Source organism: Macaca fascicularis, chromosome 2 (genome assembly GCF_037993035.2).
Source record: "Macaca fascicularis isolate 582-1 chromosome 2, T2T-MFA8v1.1".
Taxonomy (NCBI): Eukaryota; Metazoa; Chordata; class Mammalia; order Primates; family Cercopithecidae; genus Macaca; species Macaca fascicularis.
Genome location: NC_088376.1, coordinates 101829123 through 101855781, shown reverse-complemented (window position 1 = coordinate 101855781; position 26659 = coordinate 101829123). Strand labels below are relative to the sequence as shown.

At 50.5% G+C, this 26659-nt stretch overlaps 1 pseudogene; it reads left to right on the top strand.

The window, feature by feature from the left end:
* The first annotated feature begins 738 nt into the window (after nucleotides 1–738).
* On the top strand, nucleotides 739–26659 carry LOC135969451 (SH3 domain and tetratricopeptide repeat-containing protein 1-like; annotated as a pseudogene).

Sequence of the window (26659 nt, the reverse complement as noted above, 5' to 3'; positions counted from 1 at the left end):
AATAAATTTGTAAAGGTAGCATATACCCTTACCCCTTGAACCAAAGACTAGTTTAGTTTTAAGTGGTTGGGTTAATTTATCACTTAAATATTAGCCTCTTGAATACCTTGAATTTCAATTGAACGTAGCCAGAGGATTTCATAATTGGACTGTTGCCTCTGGAAGTTGGAGCTTTGTTTGGTTGGTTGGTTTCACTTCCTACACTAAGCATGTGGCTGTGTGCACCTTTATGGTGACTTCCGGTACTGGGGAGTCAAAGCTTCATTCGCTTCTTTGGAGGAGATGATCTTATGCCATATGAAGCACTCAGACTTCGTTAACTATGTACCATCCAGACAAGACCAGGTGCTTCCCATGGCAGCCTGTCCTTTTCTTAGCTCTCTCATCAATCTAGCCTGTTCCTTCTATTCCTCTTTATATTAGAACTCCTCTTTGAACAAGGAATGTTGTTTTGTCACTGCTAGGTCCCCAGCAATTAGTAATGCCTAGCACATACTAGGTGCCTCCTGAATGTTAATAGGTGATAATCTAGCAGAACACAAGATAAATCCGCAGGTTGAGATTTAAGCTGTGTGGTATGAACGCTGCATTGGCAAACGTATTGAATCAATTTTGTTAATACAAGTTAAACATGTCTTAGTAACTGACTTAGTTCAGTAATCATTTACTGAGTGTCTTCTAGGCCAGACATTGGGGACAGAAAGGTAATAATATATGATCCCTGCCTCATGCACAGGAAGTCTAGTGTGATGGACAGACATGTGCCAATGGCTGCCATGGAATATGGTGAGTATTGATAAAGGGGCACCCTGTGTGCCCTTGGAGCATAGAGCAGGGCTTGTGTTCTGGGAACATGGGCTCGATGTGAAAACACAATTTAAATTAATTTTCTTTTTTCTTTTTTTTTTTTTGAGACAGAGTCTTGCTTTGTCATCCAGGCTAGAGTACAGTGGTGTGATCTCGGCTCACTGCAACGTGCTCCCCCCAGGTTCAAGCGATTCTCCTGCTTCAGCCCCCCGAGTAGCTGGGATAACAGGTGTGCGCCACCATGCCTGGCTAATTTTTGCATTTTTAGTAGAGATGGAGTTTCACCATGCTAGCTGTGCTGGTTTTGAACTCCTGACATCAGGTGATCCTCCCGTCTCGGCCTTCCAAAGTTCTGGGATTATAGGCATGTATGTGTTCATCCTTTTAAATATCTGCGGGTAGCACTTAACTTTAAATGGGTACTAATTAAACTATTGAATGACTTTAGTATGGATTGAATGACTTTGCTCGGTCCTCATTTTTAATTTCCTTCATTAGAGGAAAAAAAAAAATGCAGGTTGAATATCCCTCATCCAAACTGCTTGGAACCAGAAGTGTCTCAGATTTTTTTGCATTTTTGGATTTTTGAATATTTGTATTATACTTGCTGGTTGAGCATCCTGAATTCAAAAATCCAGAATCTGAGCTGCTCCAATGAACATTTCTTTGAGCGTCACGTCGGCACTCAAAATCCACACTTGTGGATTTCGGTGTTTCTGGTTAGGGAGACTCATCCTATATGGGTGCTGGATTGTCGCAGGAGTTCTGGACCAGAGGTTAAGTGACTAGGCTTTGGTATCCGCTTTGTTCCTAACCAGGCTGTTTTCTTCCATAAGCTCAGCTTTAGATCCCCTGGTTGTCAAAGAAGGGGATGGGCCATCTGATGTTTAAGGCCTCTGTTAGTTCTGACTTGGAGACACCTGGCTTCAGTTCATCTTCCTTAGGAGTGGACAAAGAATATGGGAATTTTGAAATTGTTAGTCAACATCTACAGGGTCGTTGCAGCCTGGTTTTAGGTAAAGGTCATCTTTAGTGAGCCCAGGGAGAAGCACTGGTTTAGCTGTCAGCTGAGAGGGGTAAGCGGTCCTATTAATTTTTCTCTGTGTTAGTGAAAGCATTGTTAAGGGTCACAGCATTAGTGGAGCTGGCTGGAAAGAGGAGGGGAACTCACTGTTACAGGTTATATTGAATGTCTTTTCAGTCACTAAATGCTTTTTATGATATGTTTTTCAGGATTTCAGTGTTGTATGATTTCTCTGTATTAAGCACAGGAAATTTAACATCAGCAAAAAAGAATGCTCTTTATTTTTTCTTCTTTGAGGTGGAGTTTCGCTCTTGTCCCTCAGGCTGGAGTGCAGTGGCGTGATCTCAGCTCACTGCAACCTCGGCCTCCTGAGTTCAAGCGATTTTCCTGCCTCAGCCTCCCGAGTAGCTGGGATTACAGGTGCTCGCCAGCATGCCCCGGCTAATTTTTGTAGTTTTAGTACAGACGGGGCTTCACCATATTGGCCAGGCTGTTCTTGAACTTCTGACCTCAGGTGATCCTCCTGCCTCGGCTTCCCAAATTGCTGGGATTACAGGCATGAGCCACCACGCCTGGCCTTGAATGTTCTTTCTATGGGAATCTACAAAAGCCAGCTTTTTGAGCCTAGTAGCAGAAAACCTCTTCTTCATTGTTTAGCTGTGCTGTGAGCTTGGAGGGCTTCAAGCCCAGCTGAAAAAGCTGTAGTATTTTATGTCAGTGGCTGTCTTGGAGAACTTAATGAGCACTGGGCTGGAGTGATACTGTCAGAGTTCCTGAGCTGTTTGAGGCTCTCAAGGCCTAGATACTGGGGTTGCCCAAATACATCAGCTGGACTCACTATTTCTCTCGGGAGTCGGGGGGTGGAAAATGCTGTGGTCTTAACTCTGCTCTTAATTTTACAGTGCTGTTATTAATGGTAAGAATGATTTCATACGTTTGTATTTTGCTTCGTAATTCACAGAGAATTTAAAAATCCATTATCTGATTTTATTCCCTCAGCAGTTCTGTGAAAAAGGCAGAGCAGTTTTCCTATCTTCTGTTTTCCCGTGATTCTCTTGTGGCTCACAGAAGCTAAGAGCCTTCACCAAGGTCATAGGGTGAATGAGTTGCAGAGCTGGGAGTAGAGGCTCAGGCTTCTAGTGACCCTGTTTCTTCCTCGATAGCTCGCTCTGGTGGCGCTATGCTCAGGTAACTGCGCATGCTCGGTTTGATCTTTTGTAAATCCCTGCCCCATTTTGGGGGAGGTTCTTGGGAGGCTTCTATTCATTTTGGAGCATTTAAGTATCTTGTCCTCTCTCCCTCCTCCCAGATGCATGGGCATTTCTGCAGGCCCCCAGGCTGGCCCTTGTGCGTGGGAGTGTCTCCTGCCTCCACGTTGCTTGCATGCCCCCTTCTGAAGGTGCTCTTCCCCGCATGGAGCCCCCTCGTGCCTGCCTCCACACTGCAGGCTGTTCGGTAAATGTTACTGACTCAGCATCGTTGTTTTCTAGAAATGGGACGGGGTATGGAGGCCAAGTTCTTTTCTGTTTGAAGGCTGCGATGGTATCGTCTTGCCTTCCCCGTGTGTGCTCCTTGAGGGTGTCGCTGTGCTGCCGTCATCTGTGTTCCCTAGGGTGCCTCCCTTGGAGTCCCGGCCGTAGCAGACATGCAGTCAGTGCTCATGGCCTAAATAAGAGGAAGGCCAACGGAGCCATTAAATCTGGAAAATGACAAGTGAGGGAAAGGAATTATTATTGAAGGCATGTGAAAAAGAAATCTTTTTAGAAAAGTTGACCTGTTTCTTAGCTGGAGCTGAATTTCAGCTCAGAAAAGCAGCTGTGTGCCCAGAGGGCTTTGGGATTTCAGTTTGGACAGATGAATTTAATTTGTTGTTATATTATCCTTTTGTGGTTTTATTAGACCTTTCTCGATTTTTCTATAAAAGTCTCACTTCCTTTTTGAGAAGTGTAACACTAATTGTATGGGATGGTCTCCCAAAAGATTACCTGCCAGGAACCAAACACACTGCCTCAGACTCACGGCCCCTGGTTTCTGCCTGTGCAGCTGCAGGGGAGAGACGCACGCTCGAACTGAAATCAAGACGCATGTCTGCATCTTCTCTTTCTTTACTGCTGTTTCGTCTCTGAGCTGGCCTGCCTTCAACGTCTAGGAGCTTGGTGGGTGTAGACACATTACGGTATGGAGGAGGGATATGGTGTTGCAACATCCAGGAGACTCACTGAAGTCTCTGTTCTCTTCCTGCTCACTGCTCTGACTTTGTACAAGTCGCATTTGTAGGGCTGTGCACAGTGGTTTACACCTGTAATCCCAGCACTTTGGGAGGCCGACCTGGGAGGATCTCTTGAGCCCAGAGTTCGGAACCAGTCTGGGCAACATGGTGAAGCCCCATCCCTGCAAAAAATAAAAATTAAAAAATTAGCCAGGTGTGGTGGCTCATGCCTGTAATCCCAGCTACTGGAGAGGCTGAGGTGCGAGAATCACTTGAGTCCGGGAAGTTGAGGCTGCAGTGAAACATCATCACGCCACTGCACTCGTCTGGTCAGAGCAAGACCCTGTCTCAAAAAAAAAAGAAAAACAAACAAACAGAAACCCATTTGTAATAGTGGCAGTAGTTAACTTTTGAAAGTTTGGAGAAAAGTTCCTAAATAACCTGTGACCATGGACAACTTACTTAGCCTTTCTGTGACTCAGTTTCCTCATCTATGAAAAATGAGAGAATATGGTACTGATCTTACCGGATTTCAATGAGAACTAAACGAGATCAAACTCAGAGCCTGGCACCTCGTGAGTGCACACTCAATGTTATTATTTCAACATTTTAGAGGAAAAAGAATGCTAATGGGTCATTATGGCTAAACATAGTCTATCACTGGCGTTACTCATGGTATTGGAAGGAACTTGAATTCCATATAGATAGTGTGATGGAGAAAGTATTTTGGGCATTGGCAGCATTTATTCAAAGAACAAAGGACGTGTCTGTCCTGTGTGGAGAGCTGTTTCCGCTTGTTTCTTTAAATGCTATGGGAAAAGCAGTCGGCCCTGTGCTCTCTGCCGGACAGCTTCAGTCTCCATGTATTGATTTGGCCAATTGTCGCTCGCTGTCATCATGGCAGCAGCAGTTGAAGGGACAGCTTGTCTTGATTTGCATTTTTGTGTGTTTGTGCCATTTATAGACAATTAAGACATGGAAGCCTGTTTATGGCAAGCTGGCAAATTCAGCAAAACATGGAAAAACCTGTTAGCACAGCTTGCACGTGTGCAGGCACAGAGCAGCCAAATAAACACACACGTTTTCCTGTACTTTAAAAACCCTCTGAAAAAAAAAAAAGACATTAAACCATTGCCCAGATGGCTTATAGAGCTAGAGCTTTCTCCTTGAAGTACATGAGTATGTTATGCCCAGACCATTTATTCCCCGAAGAAGACCACCAGAGTCCAGAGTCAAAGCTAAGCAGCAAGGATCTTTATTACAGGTTCGAACCTGGAACTCTCCCTCGCTCGTGAAACGAGACGGGCAGGAGAGCTCCCCCACTCAGCTCCGAACAATGTTATATAGTCTAAGAAAAGTGGGCATAGAGTTATTATACAAATCAGATATATGATTGGCTAGTGTTTGAACAAGGCGATTTGGCTAACTATGATTGGTTCCTGCCATTTCTGATATTTTGGTTCAAACTTTGAGGCGGGAGAGCAGGTTTATGGCAGCAAGAGTTTATCTTACTTAAACACGTCTTGTGACCTTGCCTCAGAACTTACAAAATCTCTGGTATGTGCAAAACAAAATCTCTGGTACGTGCAGAAAACCAGGTACTCACAGAACTTACGAAATCTCTGGTATGTGCAAAGATTAGAGAGCAGAACAAGGGTGTAGCGGATGGGGGGCGGGTACACATCTATCTTTGTGTCCTTTCAAGTATGGCTGTCAGACATCTGAAACCCAAAGCCATCTTAAAACATCACCATCATTTTGATGCTACCCCTACCCACCGTTTTTTTCCATTTGTAAGGTACAAGGATCCAGGAAGGAAAGTATCAGCTTACAAAGGCTTTTGTTACAATTAATCGTTCACATTCTTTCTTTTGGTATCTTATTCTCTGTTTACATTTTATTTTTATTTTTACTGTTTTTGAGACAGAGTCTTGCTCTGTCACCCAGGCTGGAGTGCAGTGGCGCGACCTCGGCTCACTCCAACCTCTGCCTCCCAGGTTCAAGTGATTCTTGTGCCTCAGCTTCCTGAGTAACTGGGATTACAGGTGTGTGCCACCACCTCCAGCTAATTTTTATGTTTTTAGTAGAGACAGAGTTTTGCCGTATTGGTCAGGCTGATCTTGAACTCCTGAACTCAGATGATCTGCCTGCGTCAGTCTCCCAAAGAGCTGAGATTACAGGTGTGAGCCACCGTGCCAGGCCGCTGTTTCCATTTTGTAACGCTGGCATCACCCCAGTGTAGGGTGGCTAGGGGTATTCTTCTTTCCTGTTTCCTGGTGTATTTTCCTCTACAGCATTGATCACTCTTTAACATACTTTTTGGTTGTCTGTCTCTACCTACAAAAATATATATGTTCCTTGTTATATCACCAGTGCCTGGCACGTAGTCAGTCAATATTTGTTGAATGAATGAATGAATGAATGAATGGGCTAAAAGAACCTTCTTCTTCTTTCTTCTGTCACTTCACACCAAATGCTTTTGGAAAATGCTATGTGAACAGGGATCATAAGCAGGAGAGGTTACACACATTGCTGTGGGATAGCCCATCATCCTCAGATACTTGTCTGGAAGGAGGTGGAGTACTTGAGTAGAAATGATACAAGATAACTTCTTCAGGGAATCAGCCAAGTGTCACAGCTTTTCACATAGGCGTGTGATATTTGCGTATGTGTGTATGAAGAGCTGTCGTGGCCTAGAATCACGGGCCTTTAGATCCCTTGTTCAGATAGAAAAGTAAAGGCCGAGGCCCAGGAATGCTGCAGGACACCGAGGTAGAGTCCCTGTCTGCCCTTCTCAGTGCCCAGTCACTTCTCACTGCACTCCCCTCTTTACTGCTAAAGCCACTTTCCCTGACTCTGAATGTGTAACCACGAGGGAGAAAAATGTACTCCAGGCTCACAGTTTGTGGAGAAAAAGCCCAGCAACTGAAAATCATGTTAACGAAGTTTGTACCTAGAAAAAGTGGCCATTTCTATAGTGTCTTTTAATTTCCCTGTTTCTCATACATTTTATAAACAAGACAGTAGAAGGAGATTTGGGAACAGCAACTTTAGAACAAGGGGGAAAAAATCAAACCTAGAACATTCCAGTTTCTGTTTTCTTCTCAGTTTAGGGCTGAGGCACTTTAGCTTCCTGTCTAAGGGACCACTCAAATCTGATTAGAAGCCATTGTGGGCTGGTAATTATCCGTAATTTTAGGAAGACAGATGCAGCACCAACTCTGTTCTCTAATAGCAGGCTTATTAATTTTATATTTGCATGGCAGGAGAAGCAGATGGCAAGGTGGGATAAGCGTCCAGATGCTTGGTCATTGATAGCTTTTTACTTCTACGTATCACATGGGGATTCCCGGGAGGCCTGCTGAGAACTGATGATCATCTGTCCCTTAACCAGCTGGGTTCTTTTTCATCCTGAGCTCAGAAAGATTGCTCCTACTGCAGCCAGGGAAGACAGGTGGTTGACTGGTTAGAAATCATGGCAGGTTATTTTCTCCACCTGCAGTTCCCAGTTGGCAAGCAGAGCTATCAAAAAGTTGTCTTCTTTATTGTATTTCAAATCTGGGTGTTTAAAAAATTGTGTAAGCAAATAAAGCATTTATTTAATGGTAGTTGTGTGTGTTCTTGATGCGAATGAGAGGTGCGTTCCCTTGTAAAATCCCTGGGACACTGTAGGAGGACGTGAGCCTTAGAACTGAAGTTGGTTTTCTAGATAATCATGTAGACCTGATGCTGAGCACCAGACAAAGATGTTGATTGAAGCGATTTAAAAAAATTTTCTGAATTCAGATTTTACACCAATATTTAGAAAATCAGCAAAGGAACTTGGAGGAATGTTCTCAGGCATCCAGTTCAGCCCCCTACCCACATTGTCATAAAATCCGAGTGTGTGTACAGGGAGGCGCATTCCTTTCTGTTCTCATCACAGATCCTTCCCTGGCTCTGCACCTGCCTGTCATGTATGTCCGTGTGAAGAGACCACCAAACAGGCTTTGTGTGAGCAATAAAGCTTTTTAATCACCTGGGTGCAGGCGGGCTGAGTCCTAAAGGAGAGTCAGTGGAGGGAGATAAGGGTGGGGCCGTTTTATAGGATTTGGGTAGGTAAAGGAAAATTACAGTCAAAGGGGGGTTGTTCTCTGGTGGGCAGGAGTGGGGGTCACAAGGTGCTCAGTGTGGGAGCTTTTTGAGCCAGGATGAGCCAGGAAAAGGAATTTCACAAGATAATATCATCACTTAAGGCAAGAACCGGCCATTTTCACTTCTTTTGTGGTGGAATGTCATCAGTTAAGGCGGGACAGGGCATTTGCACTTCTTTTGTGATTCTTCAGTTACTTCAGGCCATCTGGGCATATATGTGCAAGTCACAGGGGATGCGATGGCTTGGCTTGGGCTCAGAAGCCTGACATTGCCCTCTTCCCTACCTTCCCTACCTTTTCCCTCCTGTGCGGTTCTCTCACAAAGTGAATGGCCTCAGCCACAGCTTCTCTGCAGCTGCATCAGACTGTGGCGACAGGAGTGATGGCTGCTGCAGGGCCTGCTGTCCCCACGGAGCCCAGTCTTGCTTGCCGCTACAACCTGGTCACCATTTTGCCCCGAAAGTATGTAATTCTACAGAATGTGAGCCCACATGCTGGGGATGGAGGTGTGTTTATCACGGTGCTCTGCATATTTTAATCTTGGGTGGAAAGTATGGAAAAGTATGTGATACCTGTGGTTTGATGTCAGAAGGACGTTGTGAACTTGATGTGGACTGAGGATGTTAAGGTGCAACAGGCACCCCGGCTTCATTAAATGAGACTTCCCCATCTCCCTGCCAGGCACGCACAGGTGTATGGCCACGCCTTATGTGTTATCCTTATCTAGAATGTGTCTTGTTGTCATGCTTAAAATTATATGATGATATTCTGCCTCATAGAGTAGGTCCCAAACCGCATTCAACACAGAAATGTACTCTTGCTATTATACATAGAAAGTGCTTTCATATACCAAGTGGGAGAGCAGTCCTAAAATCTGGGCTGGAATCGCAGAAGGAAGGCATTGGAAAGCAACAGATTCCCTAATCCGAAGCTGATTTTTGATGAACCTAGAAACAGGACCAAGAGAAGTGAATTTGCCTAAGGCCCTGACAGTGTCTCACGGTAGCATCTGAACCTAGCAGTTTCTTGACCTATTTCTTTAAATGATTAGTCATGCTTCCTCTGATTCCTATATAAACATTCATTTATATAATGTTCATTCTTCATTCATTCTTTTATATTCATTTATATAATGTTCCTCATTCATTCTTTTGTTTCAGTGAATTATTGCAGTGCTACCACGAAACAGTATTTGAGTCAAAATGTGGCAGTGTTGATCCTTTCCAAGGATTTTAGTTGCACAGTTTTTCAAAGTTGTGCTAGCAGTTTCTTGTTGGTTGCAAGGTGTCCTTTCAGAAGCCAATTGTGTGGTGTATTTATGTTGATTGTTGGAGGTAGTTTGGTTAGAACCTACTTCGAGTGGCTGGCGTGGGCCTGGGGGACAGTGACAGCTGCCTGCTTCATGGGCAGAGATGAAGTAATTGCTTCCTGGGAAGTACCATCCTCCTGGCCACACTCTCCAGCCCATTTTGTTTGTGTTGGTTTCCTTGGCATCTGCACATTTCTGGCTTCATGTGAGTCTCATTTATTTTAGCGTATGACTTCAGGCTGTGGGGAAGAATGGCCATTTTAGCACAGAGATGCACACAAAGGAACAACTGGCTAAATGTGAGTGAAGACATTCTTAGGGGGGGTTTCATTTCTTTTATTCTGTAACAGGCAGTCTGGGAAGCAGTCTGGACACGTGGCCTGCGCTGTCACAGTTCCTCCTCGCAGGATCGCAGATGTTTGGAGATTGTAGTGATAACTGTTATCATTGAGAATGTCATTCTCGCAGGCTCTAATAAGTCAGGATTTATTCAGTGTTAATTTGTTAAAGACAACTGTATTTCTAGCCAAATCCATGTTAGACATTTCTCCTGGCATTGTTGCTGGGGATATTCCCGTGGCTTAGTCTTAGGGAAGCACACGCCTTTGAATACTGCTGAAGCTGTGAGTACCCAAAGCGCACCGGAGTACTTTTGCCATATGGGGTGTTAGTCACTGATACACATCTCAGTCAGACCTGATGGATTCTTGACCCCTTCCTTTTTTAATTTTTTAATTTTTAATTTTAATTTTTGTTTTTTAAGAGCACAACCCCTCAGGTGGCCACCATGAATCTCTGGTGTTTTCAGTTGGCTGCAGCCTATTTGCCATCTCTGGTTCAAACATATTCAAAGCCTGATGATGCTTCCCTCTGTTGTTCTTCTGCTGTGTGACCCCCGCACCCACAGGGTTCAAGACTGTCAGAGCTGGGAGCCACCTTCACAACTACCAGGGTTTCCGGAACCTCCTTCTTCTAGCCCTGGGGATGGAAGAGATGTCATCAGAGGTGAAGGCTTATTAGGTTTCCATGCCATTGATAACGAATGAGGAGGTTTTCTTTTATATAAGGGGAGCTTCTTATAACGTGCTTTAGTAGGGTAAAGAAGCTTTTGAGGTTTGCTCTCTCTGGAAAGATAATTTGTGATCCTGCCCTTGCTTTCAACAAAAATATAATTTGCATACCAGTGCATTTTGTATTACTGAGCACTGGCTGACAAATGGTTCTTAACTCGTCATTCACTCAGCCACTGTTTCTTGAATGGCATATGTGTGCCAGCTGTAGTAGGAACTTGCTAGGCTCTAGGACTAACCCTTATGAAACGGGGGTCCTGGGGGAAACAAATGCATATAAATATAAACGTTTGAGGGGATATCAGAGGGGGTGCCTATAGGTGCAAAACTTCGTTCATTCTTTGCCCCATCTAGGAGGTTTTGTGTCTTAGCAGCATGTTCCATAGCAACACATCCCTCTATCAAAATGTTCATCATATTATTTTGAAATTCTCTGCTTAGGTATGTGTTTTTCCGACTAAGTTTAGAACTGGTTAAGGACAGGCTATGGGGTATGTATTATATATATCTACACACACACATATATTTATATATATACACATTACCATTGTAAATTTACAATATATTTATATATATATACACATATATATTTCTCCCTTTCTGTATATACACACACACCACACACATATATGTACACACACACATATATATGAAATTCTACTGCCAAGCACAGAAAGTCAAAACTAGTCAAGGGTTCTTTTAGTGTTCATGAAAAAATAGATGTGCTTAGTTGAGCGCGTCCTTCAGTTGCCAGGGGAAAGACAGGATGGATTCACAAAGGGAGATAGTGTTTTGTTTTTGTTTTGGTTTTTGTTTTTTCTTTGTTTAACTCTTGAATTCAAAATAATCTAGACTTATGGAAAAGTTGCAAAAATAGTACAGAGAATTCCCATATACTCTTCCCTCAGATTCCCCAAACATTTTACCCCATTTGTACTTTCTCTTTCTCTCTCTGTGGATATAATTTTTTTTTTTTTTTCTGAAATGTTTGAGAGTGGAAGGTAGAATGCAGGGCAGGGTGAAAGGTGGAAGGAGAGAGGTAGGTTGGGAGGCTTTTTTTTTTTTTTTTTTAAACCTTCTGAGATGGAGTTTCGCTCTTGTCACCCAGGCTGGAGTGCAATGGCACGATCTCGGCTCACTAACCTCTGCCTTCTGTGTTCAAGTGATTCTCCTGCTTCAGCCTCCCGAATAGCTGGGATTACAGGCACCCACCACCATGCTTGGCTAATTTTTTGTATTTTTAGTAGAGGGGTTTCACCATGTTGGCCAGGCTGGTCTTGAACTCCTGACCTCTGATGATCCACCTGCCTTGGTCTACCAAAGTACTGGGATTACAAGCATGAGCCACTGTGCCTGGCGATTGGGAGGCTTTTGCAGTAACCCAGAGCGCTCTGATGAGGGCTGGACCTGGTTGGAAATGATGAGAAAGGTGAGAAGTGGTTAGGTCTGGCATATAGTTTGAAAGGAGAGTTTAAATGGGTTAGATGACAAGAGAGAGACGTGGCTCTGAAGGCATAGTAGCCCTTGCCCTGCTGGGCCGGATGAGACAGGCAGCCTAGGGCTACTACCGTACCCTGCGGGTGGCTCAGGACCTGGGCCAGCGGAGGAACCAGGCAGTGGTGCTGGCCAACTTCGGGACCCTATGTCTGCACGCGGGTGCCAGCAGGCTGGCCCAGCACCACCTCCTGGAGGCCGTGCGGCTGTTCTCGAGGCTGCCCTGCAGGGAGTGTGGCCGGGACTTCACCCACGTGCTCCTGCAGCTGGGCCACCTCTGCACCCACCAGGGTCCGGCCCAGCAGGGCAAGGGCTGCTATGAGTGGGCCCTTCTGGTCGCTGTGGAGATGGGCCTTGTGGAGAGTGAGTGCCCCGGTTCCTCCTGTGCGCCTTCCGGGGCCACTCGCGTCAGGGCACACCTGGGGTTTGTGATTCAGAAACAAGTGGTGGTTTTTCTACCATCGAAAGTGCTGAGTCATGGCCAGCAGCAGATGTTGGCAAGCGCCCTGGAGACAGGCGGTTCCCACGCAGGGCCAGGCCCTCTGCCCTACTGGGGCAGCCAGCTCTTCCCACTTTGCCCAGGGACCATGCCGCCTTGAGCACGGAAAGTCCTGCATGCTGGGAATCCCTAGCCATAACCCTGGGATCAAGACAGGCTCTGCTGAGCTGGGACTTGGGGCCCCTCCATGAGCCAGGCCCTGAACGCCGGTTCTTGTGCCCGTGTTATCTGCTTGGTGTGTTGGCAGCCTGCGCACCTGTCATCCCACTTCACAGAGGACATGGGGCGGGTGATTGCCCAAAGCCGCAGAGCAGTTCATGCAAAAGCAGCTCGTTGTGCAGTGTGTGCCAGGCCCCACCCATAAATGGGGCTTGTGGGGTCCTTGGGTGGCAGGGACTGAGCGTGAGAATGTGAGCTTTAGGCCAGAGAAGCCACAAAAGGGTGAGTGGCGTGATGGCGGGGCAGCACTTGGCCCCGGGTTAGGGAAGACTCTTAGTCTGGGACCAGAGGGTTGAGAGGATTTAGTCAAGTAATAGGAGGTGGGGGAGGGGCTGGTGGTGTAGCCTGTGTGAAGGACCAGGGATAAGCTAGTGGGGGTGAGTGGTGGTGAGTGAGTGGGGGTGAGTGAGCGGGGATGAGTGAGTGGGGGTGAGTGAGTGGAGGTGTGATGGGGGTGAGAGAGTGGGAGTGTGAGCGGGAATGAGTGGGGTGTGAGCAGGGGTGAGCGAGTGGGGGTGAGTGAGCGGGGATGAAGGGGGTGTGAGCGGCGGTGAGTGAGTGGGGGTGATTGGGGGTGAGTGAGTGGGGGTGAGTGAGTGGGGGTGAGCGAACGGGAGTGTGAGCGGGGATGAGTGAGTGGTGGTGAGTGAGCGGAGGTGTGATGGGGTGAGTGAGCAGGGATGAGTGAGTGGGGGTGAGTGAGCAGAGGTGTGATGGGAGTGAGTGAGCAGGAGTGTGAGCTGGGATGAGTGGGGTGCGGTGGTGAGTGAGGGGATGAGTGAGCGGGAGTGTGAGTGGAGATGAGTGAGTGGGGGTGAGTGAGTGGAGGTGTGATGGGGGTGAGTGAGCAGGAGTGTGAGTGGGGATGACTGAGTGGGGGTGAGTGAGCGGAGGTGTGATGGGGGTGAGTGAGCGGGAGTGTGAGTGGAGATGAGTGGGGGTGAGTGAGCGGAGGTGTGATGGGGTGAGTGAGCGGGAGTGTGAGTGGAGATGAGTGAGTGGGGGTGAGTGAGCGGAGGTGTGATTGGGGTGAGTGAGCAGAAGTGTGAGCGGGGATAAGTGGGGTGTGAGCGGGGGTGAGTGAGCAGGGCTTATGCAGGGAGGTGCAGAGTTAGGAGTGCGTGGGTTGGGTGCTGGATGGTGAGAAGCTCTTCTGGAGAGCTAAGCAGGGCCTGGGGCCTCAGGCTGTGGCTTGGCCTTTTCCCCAAGAGCACTGGGGAGCCATGGAGTGCTATCCAATAGTCACTGCAGACTGAGCAGTGAATGGACAGTAGGTGGGCAGGGCTGTCCGAAATCTAGGCCGCAGAGGATAGATGAGGAAGTTGAGTCCAGGGAAATGGCCGAGACAAGGGATACTGTTGTGGGTCCCCTCTGCCTTGCAGCGCTTTGTCATGGCATCGTGAGACCACTCAGAGCTGCCTCCTGTGGCCTGGACCAGAGCCCCAGGGGCTGTGGCCAAATCTGCCCATTTCCCAGCACAGGCCTGGCACCCACTCCTGGCCCTAGGAGGGATGAGATTTTGGGAAGGACCGTGTGAAGGGGCCCCGGTCCCACACATCTGCCCAAGGAGGGTTGGGAGGTTCAGACCCAGGCTTCTTCCCCAGGGGCATTCTTTGACTGGAAGGAGACCCTCCAGGAATCCAGCGCCCCAACCCCCACTGCAGCCTCCCGTGGCTCCTGGCACAATAGCCTGTGGCACCTCCTCCTACGAGGCCCTCCCCAGGGTGCTGGGGGATTCAGACTTGGAAATGCAGGCCAGGGAACGGGGATCATGCTTCCCTATCTCCCCACCCTGCGCTGAACGGTCGAGGAGACCGAGGGCGGGGCTGATACCCCACATGCTTACTTGGGGTCATTTTTGAGTCATTTTTGGTAGTTTGTGTCATTTTAGGAGTTTGGCTGTTGTGTCTAGATGGTCTGATTTGTTGGTGTAGAGTTGTTCGTAGTGTTTTCATGGAATCCTTTTATTTCTGTCAGGTTGGCAATAATGTTTCCTCTTTCATTTCTCATTTTAGAAACTTGGGTTTTTAATTTTTTATTTATTTCTTTTTATTAGAGATGGGGTCTCATCATGTTCCCCCAGGCTGGTCTTGAATGCTGGCCTCAGCGATCCTTCCACCTCGGCCTCACAAAGCGCTGGGATGACAGGCGTGAGCCATGGTGCTCAGTCTCTGATTTCAGTCATTTGTGTCCCTCTTTCTTTTCTTGGTCAGTCTGGTGAAAGATTTGTCAATTTTGTTATTATTTTCAAAAAACCCACTTCTGGTTCTGTTGATTATCTCTTTTGTTTTTCCATTCTCTGTATTTTTACTTCCCATTTCCACTCTCATGTTTATTATTTTCTTCCTTTTATTTGCTTTGGGTTTAGTTCATTCTTTTTCTAGTTTCTCAAGGTGGAAGGTTAGGTTTTTGATTTGAGATTTTTCTTCTTTCTTTGAATGTAGACATTTACAGTTATAAATTTCCCTTTCAGCACTGCCTTAGCTGCATGTTGGAATTTTTGATACACTGTGCTATTTTTTTTTTTTAAAGACAGAGTTTTGCTCTATTGCCCAGGGTGGGGTGCAGTGGTGCAATCTTGGCTCACTGCAACTTCTACCCAGGTTCAAGCCATTCTCATGCCTCAGCCTCCCGAGTAGCTGGGATTACAGACGTGCACCACCCTACCCGGCTAATTTTTATATTTTATTTTTTTATAGAGACGGGATTTCACCATGTTTCCCAGGCTGTTCTCAAACTCCTGGACTCAAGCGATCCTCCTGCCTCGGCCTCCCACAGTGCTGGGATGACAGGCGTGAGCCACCGCGCTGGCCCGGGCTGTGCATTTGTTTGCATTCTTCTCAAATTAGTTTTCAGTTTCCCTGATGGTCTCTTTGACTCACTGGTTGTTTAGGAGTGTGTAATTTCCACATATTTTTGAATTTCTCACATTTCCTTCACTGTTGATTTCCAGTTTCATGCCAGTACAGCTGAAGAACACCTCTGCTTTGGTCTCAGACCTTCTCCATTCACTGAGGCTCATTTTGTGGCCTGGCACATGGTCTGTCATGGGGAATGTCCCATGGGTGCTCGAGAGGACTGTGTATTCAGCTGTTGTTGGGTGGTGTGTGTAACAGATGTCCATTCGGCGTACCTGGTTTCTTGTGTTAATCTCCGGAATGTTTCTGGCACTAGAAAATCAGAAGCTTTCCACCGCCAGGGCCCAGCTTTGAACCCCGTTCCCCCAACATGATGCCGTATGTGGCAGACATGACGCTTGGCTTTGCTCTCTCAGGGTTCCATCTGCGACAGGGGCTACTTGTGCCCCTGGCCTCATCAGCTCAGGCTGAAGGCGGCCGTGGTCCTGGCCAGAGAGGCTTTGTGAAGCAGAAATAGATGGCCTGGTGCAGGGGCCGAGCCTGGCCAGGACCTCGGCCCTGGGAGTTGTAAAGAAGGCCGGCCTCTACCATGAGCATCTGCACCAAGGTGTGCCCATGTGACTGTGTGTTCGGAATCTGTCCTGAAATGGGTGCATGGCCTGTCTGTGCTCAGTCTCCCCACCTATGGGGCCCAGGCTCACAGAGGTGTGAAAGAGGCAAGCATGGCGCAGGGGCCTCCGAGCCCAGCCAGCCTCGCTTCGATGCTGGGAGACTAACATCTTCCATTTTGTCTTCTGCCCAGGCCAGCTGTGGGCCGTCCAGCGGCTGTGCTACTTCTACGGCACCGTCATGCCCAGCGAGGCCCAGTGTGTCATCTACCATGAGCTCCAGCTCTCCCTGGCCCGCAAGGTGGCCGACAAGGTGCTGGAGGGGCAGCTCCTGGAGACCATCAGTCAGCTCTACCTGTCCCTGGGTACGGAGCGGTAAGGGCTGGCTTTGCGGTGGTGGAGGTGGGGACGGGCAGGGCAGGGAGGGGGGCACAAGAAAGCTGGCCCAGGACCCTAGCAGCCCCTCTCCTTTTGATCATTTGGTTCCTTGGCATCAGATGCTTTGAGCTGGTGGGCCTGGGGTCGTTCCAGGGCTGCTGCTGGCCCGTGAGTCCCAGCTTGAGCCTCCCTTGTTGGGTCAAAGGTCATCTCCACCCCAGCAGAGGCAGTACGTGCACTCTGGGCTGTTCTTCCTACTATGGTGGCTTTTGTCATCTGACCTCTGCCTGCCCTGAATCTTCACTCCTGGCCTTCATCTGTCCCCTTAAATGTGACCACAGCAGCCACCTGTGGCTTCTCTCCCACAGAAGACAGAGCCAGTTGTGTCACCTGCTTCCCTGGGGCAGGGTTTCAAGGTCTCACATCCCATATGTGGCCTACTCGGCTTCCCCCAAGCATCCTGACCTGGTGGGGTAACCATGGCCCTGGCCACCCCACCCACAGGGCCCAGTGACATTGCTGCAGTCACACCCCCTCGAGTGTCGGACTTACTGAGAGAGCAGGGAAGGAGCCAGATTCCATGGGGACCTGGGAGACTGGCTCCAGTCTTGGCCTCAGGTTCACAGAAGGAAAATGGGCCAGTGTGCTAGAGCCATGCTTCTCAAAGGGTAGTCCCTGGACCAGCAGAGCAGCATCTATGTCACCTAGGAGCCTGTGGCAAGTGGGAGTTCTAGGGCCTGCCCCAGGCCTGTGGAGCCGGAAGCTCTGTGGGCAGGGCCAGCAAGCTATAGGGACAGGTCTCCGGGTGACTGTGATACCTGCACACCTTGAGAACCATCGGCCCAGATAGCCTCTGAACACTAACGGCTCCTGGTGCGTGTGGAGAAGACACAGGCCATGTCTGGGAGGCAGGGGAGATGGACTAGCACACTCCTCCTGCTACAGGGCAGCATGATGCTCAATTCCCTCAGAAGGATGTCCTTCATCTTTTCCATGCTATGTGTGTTCACCCTGGCCCTCCTAGCAGCTTGGGAAGGGCAGAACACTGCACACACAAGAGGGCCGTTCCCAGTCCACACATTCCAGATTCATCTGTCACCAGACCCACAGGAGAGGCAGAATGGTTCCAGGAGGATGAAAGCCCTTGTTCTGACACCTGTGTCTGATTCCAGGGCCTACAAATCCACTCTGGACTACACTAAATGAAGTCTGGGGATTTTCATTGATCTTCAGAAGAAAGAGAAGGAGGCGCGTGCCTGGCTGCAAGCAGGGAAGATCTATTACAGCCTGCAGCAGAGCGAGCTGGTGGACCTGTACATCCAGGTGAGTGGCAAGGGATGCAGGAGGACCCCTGTGCTGTTCACTCTCTGTCCATCCACCCATCCATTCATCCTTCCATCATCTATTTACCTGTTCATCCATCCATCCATCCATCTGTCCATCCATCCATCCATCCATCCATCCATCCATCATTCATCCATCCTTTTCTCATCCATCTATTCACCCGTCTATCCATCCATTCACCTGTCCATCCACCCATCCATTCATCCTTCCATCATCTATCTGTTTACCTGCTCATCCTTCCATCCATCCATCCATCATCCATCCATTCTTCCATCATCTTCCCATATACCTGTGGGTCCTTCCATCTATCCATCTATCATCCATCCATCCATCCTTCCATCCTTCCATCATCCATCCATTCACCTATTTGTCTTTCCACGCATCCATCCATCAATCCATCATCCATCCCTCCGTCCATCCATCCATCCCTCCGTCCATCCATCCATCTATCATCCATCCATCCTTTTATCATCCATCCATTCACCTGTCCATCCATCCATTCACCTGTTCATCCATCCATCCATCCTTCCATCTATCTTTCCATCATCCATCCAACTGTTCATCCTTCTATCCATCCATCCATCCATCATGCTTCTGTTCACCTCTTCATCCATCCATTCACCTGTTCGTCCATCCTTCCATCCATCCTTCCATCCGTCTTTCCATTATCCATCCAACCATCTTCCATCCATCCATGATGCTTTCATTCAGCTGTCCATCCATCCATCCATTCATTCATCATCCATCCTTTTATCATCCATCCATCCATTCACCTGTTCATCCATCTCTCCGTCCATTCTTCCATCATTCCGTCATCCATTCACCTGTTCATTCTTCCATCTATCCATCATCCATCCATCCTTCCATCATTCATCCACTCACCTGCTCATCCTTCCATCCATCCATCCATCCTTCTATCATACATCCATTCACCTGTTCATCCTTCCATTCACCTGTTCATCCTTCCATTCATCCATCTATCGTCCATCCATCCATCCATCCATTCGTCCATCCATCATTCATCCATTCTTTTATCATCCATTCATTCAGCCACCATCCATCCACCTGTTCGTCCATTCATCCATCCATCCTTCCATCATCCATCCATTCACCTGTTCATCCTTCCATCCATCCATCATTCATCCATCCATCCATCCATTTATCCATTCATCCATATATCCATCCATCCATCTATCATCCATCTATCCTTCCATCATCCATCCACTCACCTCCTGTTCATCCTTCCATCCATCCATTTATCCATTCATCCATCCATCCATCCTTCCATCATCCACCCATCTTTCCATCATCTATCCTTCCATCATCCATCTATTCATCTGTTCATCCTTCCATCTATCCATCATCCATCCATCCATCCATTTATCCATCCATCCATCATCCATCCAGCCATCATCCATCCATCTGTCCATTCATCCATCCATCCTTTTATCATCCATCCTTTTATCATCCATCCATTTATCATCCATCCATTCACCTGTCTATCCATCCATTCACCTGTTCATCCATCCATCCGTCCATTCATCCTTCCATCAACCATCCATTCACCTGTTCATCCTTCCATCCTTCCATCCATCCACCTGTTCATCCTTCCATCCATCTACCATTCATCCATCCACCATTCATCCATCCATCATTCATCCATTCATCCATTTATCCATTCATCCATTTATCCATCCATCATTCATCCATCTATCCATTTATCCATTCATCCATCCATCCTTCCATCATCCATCCATTCATCTGTTCATCCATCCATCATCCATCCATCCATCCATCCATCCATCATCCATCCTTCTGTCCATTCATCCATCCATCTGTCCATCCATCTGTCCATTCATCCATCCATCATTCACCCATCCTTTTATCCATCCATTCACCCGTCTATCCATCCATTCACCTGTTGTTCCATCCATCTGTCCGTTCATCCTTCCATCATCCATCCATTCACCTGTTTATCCTTCCATCCATCCATCATCCATCCACATATCCTTTTATCCATTCATCCATCCATCCATCATCCATCCATGCTTCCATCATCCATCCATGCTTCCATCATCCATCCATCCACCTGTTCATCCTTCCATCCATCCATCATCCATTCATCCATCCATCCATCCTTCCATCATCCATCCTTTCTCCCATCCATCCATTCACTGTTCGTCCATCCATCCATCATTCATCCATCCACCCACCAATCTACCTATTAATCCATCCCTCCATTCATCTATCTGTCAGTTTGTTTATCCATACATTCATCTATCCACCATCTATCCATCCATATGCACATACATCATCTACCCTCCACCCATCCATACATTATCTACCCACCCATACATACATACAGACATACACACATCATTCCACCCATCCATCCATCCATCCATCCATCCATCCATCCATCCATCCATCCACCCACCCATTCATCCACCCACCCGTCTGTCCGTCCATCCATCCATCCATCCATCCATCCATCCATCCATCCATCCCAGCATTAATCTATCTACACACTCATCCATCCATCCATGTGTCTACATCTCCTCATCCATTCATCCATCCATCCACTCATTCCTAAGCCACTGCTGAGCACCTGTTGTGTGCCTTTTTCCTCCCTCCAACTGGTTCCCTCATATCCTCCCCCAGTGGCCAGCATCTTCTCCCTGAGGGCAGAGGCGCGGCCCCTCACAGTGCCCAGCACCTGCTCAAATACAGCACATGCTCAAATAATGTGACCACTCAGTTAACACACAGAAGAACTTGCTCCAAGCACCAGGTGGCACATTTCCTTACAAAATGAATCTATCATAGTGGCTGTTTTCAGAGGCTTTCCCAAACACAGTGTGATCTGGAACAAATTGTGAAGCCCACAAGCCTGGTGAAGCTTTCATTACTGAGCACCTGCTGTATACCTCCTTGAGCTGAGGAGAGGGATCAAGAGCTCATGGCCAAGAGGGGACCAGGCCCACCCACAAACACTGTTGATGTGGCAGGGATGTGGCAACGCAGAAAGGAGCCAGGGGATGGGCTCCCAGCAATCTGGGGGCCACGGAGACTGGTTTGAGTGCAGGGGGAGTGGGCTACGGCTAGCCCTGGTGGTAGGATTCACAGGTGTCGGGCTCCTGGGCTGCAGCTGCTCAGTCATCTCCTGGCACTCAGGTGCATCAGTTCATTGTCCTCATGCCAGTGGTGGGGGCAGCCCTAATGCACAGGGTCTGAAAAATGCTCAGGTGTACCTGTAGTGTGTGAGAGGAAGGAGGCTGGAAAAGGTGGGCGTGGCTACCTCACCAGGTGTGGGTCTTGAGGGAACTTCTGTCTCCTTTCAGGTGGCACAGAATGTGTTCCTGTACACAGGCGACCCCAACCTGGGGCTGGAGCTGTTTGAGGCAGCTGGAGACATCTTCGTCAGTGGGGCCTGGGAGCGGGAGAAAGCTGTGTCCTTCTACCGGGTGAGCTGGCCTGTGGGCTGATGTGGGTGGGCCTCAGGGGGGCACCTGGAGGGCTGAGGCACAGGTGTGGCAGGGCAGAGGCCTCCCACCTGGAGGCAGGGCCACCCATGCACATGCTAGTTTCCAAGTGGTCTCACCGGGCATGATATTGACCGTGCCCCTGCCCGGGAAAAACGCTCGGGGCCTGGATGTGACAATGGCTCTACCCTTGTACCTGATGATCTCAAGCAACCATGAGCGGAAAGTTCTGTCCCCATCTTTCAGATGAGGAAACTGAGGCTCAGAGAGGCACAGGGACATGTCAGAGGACACACAGCATGTCAGTGGGAGGCCCAGGTCTGCATGCACCCGGAAGTGGGATGGCTTCTCCCTTCCTCTGAGCTCACGGTGTGGCTCAGCCCTGGGCACAGATAAATGTGGTGTTTTTAGAGCAGAGAGGAGTGCTGGCTCCCCTGAGTCAGACCCCCGGTGCCCAGGTGGGAGAGACGGGTCTGAGGCTGCCGGGTGTAGCTGGATGGGCCTCAGGTGATTCTTCAGCCCCCAACTTGGGTGTCTGAACTGTGTGTTATCCCAGAGCACAGAGCTGTGTGGAGGTGTAGGGGTAGCTGGGGTGTGGGAAGCTCCAAGCACATGTTTGAGCTCTGAGGAGGGCGCTGGGCAAGGTGGGTGCTACGGGAAACCTGAGCCACCTGCCTGTGTGGTAGGACCGGGTCCTGGCCCTGGCAATGACTACGGGCAACCGCAAGGCGGCGCTGCAGCTACAGCTGTGCAACAAGCTGGTGGCACTGCTGGCCACACTGGAAAATCCCCAGGAGTGCTTGGAGTTTGCCTACGTGGCCCTAGCACTCAGCATCACTCTGGGTAAGTCCCCTGAGCCCCCACCCTGCCAGGACCCACACTTTGCCAGAGCCCAGCCTCCAGGTCTGCAGGGCAGGAGCTGAAACAGCTGCTGGATTTTCCTGGTCTCCTGTCCAGGCAGGCAGATCTACCCAACTGGCTTCCCCATCCGGCTGTGGGGCACTGCCCGAGGTCTCTCACGCAGTGCAGAGCTCCCTGCCTGACTGAGCTCTGTTTCCTCTGCCTGTTCCCGCTGCTGACCACAAGGGCCGCCCAGTGTGCCCTCTGCCTTCCAGACATGCCAGGCATCTCGTTGGTCCCTGTATGTGCCAGGCCGAGTGGCATATTCCCTTTCTCTTGTACCCTTCCCACCCTCATCAACCACACAGCTCTCTGGCTGATAAAATCCCAGTTCCCCTTCCAACAGTCTGCCCCTTAAGGCCGGGCATCCCCTGGTGCTGTGCCAGGGTCATCTGTCCCCCTCCAGAGACAGGGAACCCTAGGCAGGCCACATGCCCCAGCGCCTTGTGCCCTGTGGCCCAGTACACAGTAGGTGTGCAGCTGACTCCCCAAAGTAGGGGGCTCTGATTGTGACACACCCAGGAGGAGTCGGATGTTATGTCTGTGGGTTGCCTGGAGCTGGGGTGCCTGGGAGCACCTGGACTGCATGGCTTTTGGGCTCCCCTGGTTAAAACCAGTGAGCATAGGCAGGTGGCTATGTGTAGGCACAGAGCTGGGCCATCCAAGTCCGACTTTGCCAAAGCCTCACAGTAGACAGGGGCAGGCCTTATTAATTCTGCTTTGCAGATGGGAAAGTGAGTCTGGGAACCCAGAAGGGACTGGCCAGAGCTGCCCAGGTGACCGCAGGTGCCTGGAGGCAAGCCAGGTGTGCTGCCTGGGGTCTGCATACCTGCTCCTGAGGGGCCTGTGCCCTCCCTGCCCCAGGGAGCCACGTCCTCACACCTGCCCCTTTGGCCTGCACCCCAGGGGACCAGCTGAACGAGCGCATGGCCTACCACCGGCTGGCCGCCCTGCACCATCAGCTGGGTCATGGCAAGCTGGCAAAGCACTTCTACCTCAAGGTCCTGTAGCTCTGCAACTCGCCGCTAGAGTTCGACGAGGAGACCCTCTACTACGTGAAGGTGTACCTGGTGCTCGGTGACATCATCTTCTACGACCTGAAGGTGGGTGGGGAGGGGCAGGGCTTGGGGTGTTCCTGGCCCCCTTGGAGTGGGATCTCCACCCAGACCCCAGAGGCCTGGGTTCCAGCCTTCCTTAGGAATGGCCCAGTGGCCTCCCTGGAGCTCTGCACGTGGCTGGAGGAGCCGGCAAGGTCAGCAGATACAACCCAGCTCCCAAGCTGGCCAGGCCCCACCCTCAAGAACTCAGTCTCAGCCCGGGAGGCTGACACATGAGTGGGCAATGGTGTCCTCTGGGTAAAGAAGGAGGATTGTAGTCGGGGGGCCCTCCTGGAGGAGATGACACCAAAGCTGATTCTTGACAGTCAAGTGTCAAGTTGCATTTAACAAAGAAAACAGGGTCGGGAGAAGGACATTTCGGAGGACGGCATCATCCTCACATTGAATCAACGTTGCAAGATCCAACCCAAATCCTGGCGCCTCGTCTAGGAAGCCTGCCCAGGGTGCCAGCCTGCACTGAGCAACTCCCTCCTGGAGCCCCGAGACACCTTGAATCTTCACATCACCCAGGAAGGGTGGGGTGGGACCAGTGTCTTACCATTGGGTTCACAGACAGGGAAACCCCAGCTCGGGGCAGGTGCGGTGGGGCCTGAGCCAGCCAGGCTGAGGCCTTGCTGGGTCGGGTCTGTCTCGAGGGGAGGTGCTGTGCTCCCTCTGCCCCCAGCCCTGCAGGGGTGGAGAGCTGGGACTGTTAGACTCAGACCTGGGGTGTCTCCACCCCTCTGCCCAGCAGGCACCGCCCCTCCTCAGCATCGCACCGGCACCGCGTCAGTGCTCCTTATGGGCTGAGGGGCCAGGGCACTCCAGTCCTGGGGCCGAGATCTTGGGGGCCTTAGAACAACATGAGGAGCTGGGGCAGCCCTAAGACCCCACCCCGTATCCCCCACCGCAGGCCTGGGGCTGCCCGGGAGGCCCCCGCCCAGTGCTGGCGACACTTGGTGGTCAGAAGTGGTCCCTGTGGCCTCCCAAGTCCCAGCCAGACAGGGAGGTGCCAAGTGTCAGACCCAGAGGGACGCTGCTCACCGCTCAGGGGCTCGCCTGGGACCCAGGGGGACGGGCCTCCCAGAAGAGGCCTTTATCTCTTTTGGTCAAGCCTGCCACCCACTCCGCTTGCCCAGGAGGAAGGAAAGGGCCAAGTAGTACCTGAGAGGCCAAAGTCCACGGTTGGGGTTGAGGGGCAGAGGCCTCCTTCACCTCCTTCCCATGCACAGCCCTCCTTCACCTCCTTCCCATGCACAGCCCTCTGGGCCTCATCGTGACTATGCTGTCAGCGCAGGCCAGCTTCCCACAGGGAGGCCCACTTGGAATTCCCCAAGGGCGGCTGTCTTTCCAAGACTACACCCTCCTCCTTGTATAGTAGGCTCTGGACCCAGGGCCCAGAGGAGTAGGAGAAAAAGCCGGGCTGCATGGGGCCTGGAAGGCTGGCAGAGAGGCAGGGGTAAATGGGCATCTTTGCCAATTGCCTCTAAAAAGGGGTCCCCTTTAGTCTACACGTGAGAGCGAGCCCTGGAATAGGGAGGATTAGGTGTGTCCTGGCTCAGCCTGCCACTCACTAGCTGCTGCACACACTACAGGCACATGGAAATGCACACGCAAATGCACACGGGCACAGGCACACGCACACACAGGCGCGCACACACACACAGGCATGCACACAGGCACACACACGGACACGCACACACAGGCACACAAACACGCACAGACACACAGGCACCCACATATGCACAGACACATGCACAGGCACACGCAGAGACATATGCATTGGCTGGCTCCTTCCTGTTTAGTTGGGATGTCCCCACCCCTTCAGGAAGCCTTTGCCTTCCACCCCTGGCTGAGTCTGGGGCCTCCTGGGCCCCCCACAGGCTCCTGGGCTTCCCTCTGCCACAGCCCGGGCCACCCTGTGTGGTCAGTGTTCACTCCCAGGTCCCTCAGACTGGGAGCAAGGACGTTAGGCTCAGCCACGCACCCAGCACAGAGCCCAGTGTTCGGCTGGGCCGAGGGGCATTGGATGAGCAGTGGCGGTGACTCGGGGCCTTCTCACGCCCCTGCGCCATGTGTGGGGTGGGGCAGTGGGGGAATGGACTGCTGCATCTTGGACTTTGTCCTTGGCCCTGGGAGTCATCTTGAGATGGTAGAGGGACAGGCTAGGCATGGGTCTTAGAGAGGTCCCTTGGGTGACCCCATGTGGAGGAGGCGCCTGGGGAGAAGCCGGGTGGGGGATGGGAGGGTCAAGGAGGAGGTCTGGGAGACGGCATCCCAACCCAGGGATGGTGAGTTTGAGCCAAAGATGCATTGAAAATGGGAGTGGATGTCTGGGGAGTCACACTCCGTCAATATTTCAGGGAACATTGCCAGATAGAACACCTGTGAGATGGTTTTGTACCTGGCCTGTCCCGTGGAGGGCCTGGAAATGGTCAGCATGGACAGGGGCCAGAGGGGAGCCTGGGTCACTCAACGCTGTGCCCCTGCTGTGGCTTGGAGCCACGGGCCCTGCATGGAACTCTCAGAGCAGGCAGGATCTGCCCTGACCTCAGCCCATGGGGAAAGCAGCCACTGCCTGCAGAGAGGGTGGCACTGGGGCAGGACACTTGGGGTGAGTGGGGCGTAGGGGCAGTCAGGAAGGCTTCCGGGGTGTCAGTGTCGTCCCCACCTCCTGCAGCTGAGACCACAGCAGTGTCACAGGCTTCGGGGTTCATGGGGTGAGCCAGCATTGGCTGGACATGTGGAATGACCTGGAGACAGGAACGGCCTCTGGGAAGACGGGCTCCGAGTCCCCCTCTTGCTGAGCATGACCTGTCCCCTTCAGGACCTGTTTGATGCAGCCGGGTACTACCAGCTGGCACTGGCAGCCGCCGTGGACCTGGGCAACAAGAAGGCACAGCTGAAGATCTACACGCGGCCGGCCGCCATCTCCCACAACTTCCTCCTGGACCGTGAGAAGTCGCTCTTCTTCTACCAGAAGGCCAGGACCTTCGCCACAGAGCTCAACGTCCGCAGGGTCAACCTGCCTCCTCTGCCACTCTGCGGGTGGGCCCCCTGGTTGGCCCCCAGCCACCCTCGCTGAGGACAGCATCCGAGGGAGTGGGTTTTGTGCAAGGAGGATGGTCTCCTCCCTCTCCTGGTGTCTCCCGTGGCTCATTTTCTGGGAAATGGAGGCATGAAAGCAGGGTTCAAATAGCAATAAATGGTTTTTTTTTTGCAATAACA